The 5357-nt window shown below is 39.4% G+C and overlaps 1 pseudogene; it reads left to right on the top strand.

Annotated features, from left to right (window-relative positions):
• The first annotated feature begins 3840 nt into the window (after positions 1-3840).
• On the top strand, positions 3841-4698 carry LOC135275234 (small ribosomal subunit protein eS4-like; annotated as a pseudogene).
• The last annotated feature ends 659 nt before the right edge of the window (positions 4699-5357 follow it).

The raw sequence follows: 5357 nt of genomic DNA, 5'->3' as shown, positions 1-5357 counted from the left end.
GATATAAAAATAAGTAAGTCAGACCCTTGACCTAAAAAATTTCACAGTGTAGAGAATTTGGAGACAATGTCATGCATACTTGTGCTACCTTAATCTAAGATGGTATATACCTTTAATCTTCATGTAATATTATCTTATTATAATTACTCTTGTTTTTCATAAATGTTAAAAATTTACTTGGATGTTGTAACACACACACACACATACACACTCCTATTGTTTTTGATTGTTAATATTAGAAGACAGATCAATGAATGTAGGCTCTGTTGCTTTAATTCGCTGTTCAGTTTCGGCTCTTATGGACATCATTCGTTAAACGAGAAGGTAGTGAGTTCGGAAAGTATTGAGTTGAAGTTGGAGTGAGTTGAATAGAGTAAATTTCCCAATTCCTTCTACTCTAGTTTTTATTTTTATTTTTATTTTTTTATTTTTGAGAGGGAGTCTCACTCTGTCACCCAGGCTGGAGAGCAGTGGCATGACCTTGGATCACAACAACATCTGCCTCCTGGGTTCAAGGGATTCTCCTGCCTCAGCCTCCCAAGTAACTGAGATTACAGGCTCCCACCACCACACCGTTCTCATTTTTGTATTTTAAGTAGAGACAGGGTTTCACCATGTTGGTCAAGCTGGTCTCAAACTCCTGACTTCAAATGATTCACCCACCTAGGCCTCTGAAAGTGCTGGGATTTCAGGTGTGAGCCACTGTGCCTGACCTCTACCCTTATTTTTTAACTCTTTCAAAAATTCTTTCTTTAGCCTTTCCTTTATTTTCCCCCAAAGCCAAATTTAGAGACCACCACACCAAAATTTAAGACTGAAATCTCAAGAAGGAATTAAAATAACTTTCTGTTTGCTTTACTTATCACCACACCACTTACTGTTACAAACATATGATCAACAGAAGTAGATGACTCTCAGACAAGTACAGTCAACGTGTAGCCACAGGACTGTACTCATGGATTAGGGAGACAGAGTTAAACAAAATAATTTTGGACGCAGAGTCACAAGACTGTGTCCTGATCCAGTCCAGTGGCCCCCTAATTTCCTTAGTGCAAAGTGGAGTGCTTAATAAATACAAGGCTGCTGAAATGCATTTTCTTTTATCCTTATCCAGATCAGTCATTGGCGATGCAGATAAAATACCTTTAATCTATCCATTTTCCTCATAATAGAGTTATAAAATCGTAAAGAATAAATTTTAAAAGCTGGGATGGGATACATTTACCTTCTTCATGAGGAAATTCCCCTGAGGAAAAACGAAGAAGCAGGGGACACAGTCAGTTTAAACCTCTTGTCAAGTGAACCTCTGGGTAAATAGACCATTAATATATATTAGGAAGAAGAGATTTTATCTCTGAAATGCCCTTATACTTCACAAATATCCCTGATATCACTGGATAAAGATTATCTACAGTAAATAGGACCCAGGATCTAGGAGGCATAACTGCCTGAGGCATGTCATGTAAGCTATGCAATTCCCTGCGGTAGAGGGTAAAGATGTTTTTTAATTTCAGCACTCTCGTGTGAGGAGACAGGTAACCACACTTAAAGACCTCATCTGTTCTGGGCCAGGGGACATGTCCAATGTTGAAAGGAAGGATTCTGAGAAACATACTTGATGTTCCAAACCTCCCTCCGCTTTCTCTGAGCCTTTTCAGGTCCTTCATCCTCATAATTGTGTAGCAGATATTGATACCAGGTAAGATCTCTGAGTCCATTGAATCCAATTTGGCAATGCAGTACTCTGTATGAGTGCATAAATATTTCAGAACTACCGTATCAGTAGCAATAATAGCGATCATAAAGAACTCAATCATCATTTCCTTGGAGGGGAGACTCTGACTTCACAAGTATTTTGACATAATACTCATAATGATGAATGTGTCCTTTGTTTTCATCATGCTCCATATTAAGTAGTGCAATTGTGCTATAGTTAACAAAGAAGTCCCCCAAATTTAATAGTTTCAGGAACAGGAAATACATTTCCTTTTCTCATAAGAGTCTCAGAGAGGTGTTTCCTGTTGGAATAGGGAGGTGAGGTCTACTCCATATACTTATTTCAAGACTCAGACTTACAGAGGCTCTGCCATCTTCAAAATATGTGGCTTCCAGGTTCACCCTGGGGCTTGTGATCCTGTTCAGCCAGAAAGGAGAGAGAGCACGGAGGAGCAATTTGAGGTATTTTACGTGCCAAGCCTAGAAGTGCATCCATCACTCTGGTCACTTGCTTAGCCTCAAGCTTAGTCACATGGCTTCACCTAACTGCAAAAGAGGCTATTAAATGTAGTCTAGCTTTATTCTAAGAAAGAAAGGGGAAATCGATTTCAGAGGACAGCTAACCGTCCCTGCCACAGGCCCAAGAAGGGACTGATTCTTTTCTGAAGTTATAAAACAAATAATCAGACCCTTAAGAGAGGTCAGGTCAAGAATTTCTTGACAAGTCTCTATTTTATATCAAAGGTAATATTAAATAACAGTCATATATTTACTTCATTGTTTTCTTAGCCCTCTGCTAATGAGGTTTCTTTCATTTGTTTAAATGGCGGAGGAGTGCAAACGTCTCCCCAACCCCATTCATCTTAGAAAAATGAGAGATACAGAAATAGCCATTTTCTACAGATACTACGTGGCAGCTGCAGTCAAATAAAAAATATATCCTCAGTTCTTCTAATACCTGACTCTGTCTCTTATAAACAGGTTGATGAGTGGGGATAATGATACAGGAGAAGCAAGTCTCAAAAGTGGGACTTAACTCAGGAGGATTCTTGGCTTTCACCAGGAAAGAATTCAAGGGCAAGCCAGTGCTGTTAATCAGCAATCTATTTTGAATGTTACCGTCCTTTGCAGGGTGGGGCTAGTTCATAGTCAGTGCACCCAGAGTTGGCAACATATGGGCTGTCGGCAACTATATTTATTCCCACTTATACCTACTTTCAGTTACATGCAAATTAAGGGGCATGATAATGTAAATTGATGGGTGGGTTATTCAGAAATTTATAGGGAAGGGGAAGTAACTTCGGGGTCCATTGAAAAGGGTGGTAACTTCCTTGTTGTTGCCATGGCATTTGTAAACTGACAAAGCACTGGGTGAGAGTGTCTTATGCTAATGGACAATAAGGGCAGCTAGGGATATTTTGTATTGCCATCTGCTGGTTCCTGCCAGTTTCTTCACTTCATCCTGTTGGAACCAAGAAATAAGTCCTGTCTATCCTCTACCTCAATAAAATCCAAGAACAACCTCTTTTTTATACTCAAGGCAGTGGCATAGTTTATATTCTCTAATGGAAAAATATATAACTGGAAAGTAGCAAAGATAAATTCTAACCAGAGAGAGACACAGAAATTTAACAGAAGGTGACTCATTCCTATTTTATCCTTTTGTTGTAACATGTACAAGTTATTTCTTAAGATGTAACGGTTGGAACCCACAGTGACTTGTCACCACATTGACATGTCGCCCATGGTGGCTATTTTTAATGTTGAAGGAGAAGGAAGAGCTATCACAAGGTAAAGATCCAAAAGGCTTCTCAGCGCATGAGTAGGATCTTCCAAGGACCCCTTGGGATCCAGAAGGGATCACATCTCTCAGTTATATGTTATAGCTCCATGTAGCTTTCTTTATTACAACCAGAAGCATATGATTTTTTTTTCTTTTTGGTTATTTAATTCATGTCTTTCACTCCTTCTCAAAAATAAGCTTCATAAGAGCATTGTTTCGGCTTACCATTTAATCCTCAGTTTCTAGCACAGGACTTGGCATGTAATAGAAACCCAATAATAGTTGGTAAATAAATAAATGGCAAAAAAAATGACAGTAACAGTTAACATTTATTGACTCTTTCTGTGCCTACGGCAACCGTGGGTTATGGTCCCAAGAAGCATCTCACGTGGGTTGCAGCTTAAGCATTGGATTGTGGATAAACTGACTGGTATGTTTGTTCCCTGTCCATCTACTGGTCCCTATAAGCTGAAAGAGTCTCTCCCCATCATCATTTTTCCTAAGGAAGAGCCTTACGTATGTCCTGACAGGAGACAAAGTAAAGAAGATTTACATGCAGTGGTTCATTAAGATCAATGGCGAGGTCTGAACTCATATAACCTATCCTGCTAGACTGATGAATGTCATCAGCATTGACAAGACTGAAGATAATTTTTGTCTGTTGTATGACACCAAGGGTCATTTTGCTGTTCGTTGTATTACACCTGAGGAGACCAAGCACAAGTTGTGCAAAATGAGAAAAATATTTGTGGTCACAAAAGGAACCCTTCATCTGTTGATTCAGGATGCTCACACCATCTGCTACTCAGATCCACTCATCAAGGTAAATGACACCATTCAAATTGATTTGGAGACTGGCAAGATTACGGATTTCATCAAGTTCAACACTGGTAACCTGTCAACACTGGTATCCTGTGACTGTGGACGCTACCTTGGGAAGAATTGGTGTGATTACGAACAGAAAGAGACATTCTGGATCTTTTGATGTGGTTAATGTGAAAGAAGCCAGTGGCAACAGCTTTGCCACCCAGCTCTCAAATATTTTCTTTTTTGACAAAGGCAACAAACCATGGATTTCTCCTCCCCAGCGAAAGGTTGTCCACCACACCATTGCTGAAGAGAGACAAAACAGATGGCCAAACAAAGCTGTGGGTGAAATGGTCTCCAGACATGTTAGAAAGATCCTAGTACTTAATTAAAGTTAATACAGCATGAATAAAAACATTATTGAAACTTTCCTACGTATCAGACACTGTGATGAGCAGTTCACATATAGCTGAACAATAAGACAGATGCCTCATTATCCCCTTTATTTAGGTGATGAGATAGCCTGGGTCACTTGCCCAAGGTCACTCAAATAGAAAGGTACAGAGTTGGAGAGGTTTGAAAGTTAGTCTTGATTACTCTGGATACATCCTCTATCCACTCTCTTCTTTGTTCTTCTTGTTTTTAATCTCATCTTATTGGTTGAGTAGCCCCTCTTCTACCATGTAGCACATTATATAAAAGACTAATGGCCGCATTTCATAAATTGTATTCACATTGAGAAAAGTGATTTCAAGCTGTAGTGTAGGTTCTTTCTTAACTTCAATCCTGAGGAGTGAGGATCAACCTACCTGACATTCTCTCTAAAAACCTAAGGCCAGAGACGCATTGTAGAAAACTGGCACAAGAAACTTTCGACAAAGAAAGGACATATGACTGTGTCCATAAGTATTAACGCCTAAGTATAAAGAGTGAAAACAAAATTCTGAAACCAAGAACCACTCCAAAAGGGGAACACTGGGAAGGTCTCCTCTCTCCTGTGGTTTGTTTACCAGGCTCAGTGTTTGTAAAAATGTGGTCGTCCCAGGCCTAA

Source organism: Aotus nancymaae, unplaced genomic scaffold (genome assembly GCF_030222135.1).
Source record: "Aotus nancymaae isolate 86718 unplaced genomic scaffold, 86718_ANA_hifiasm-v0.15.2.pri h1tg000016l, whole genome shotgun sequence".
NCBI lineage: Eukaryota > Metazoa > Chordata > Mammalia > Primates > Aotidae > Aotus > Aotus nancymaae.
Note: the sequence above shows the minus strand (reverse complement) of the source record. Positions and strands in the feature narration are given on the sequence as shown.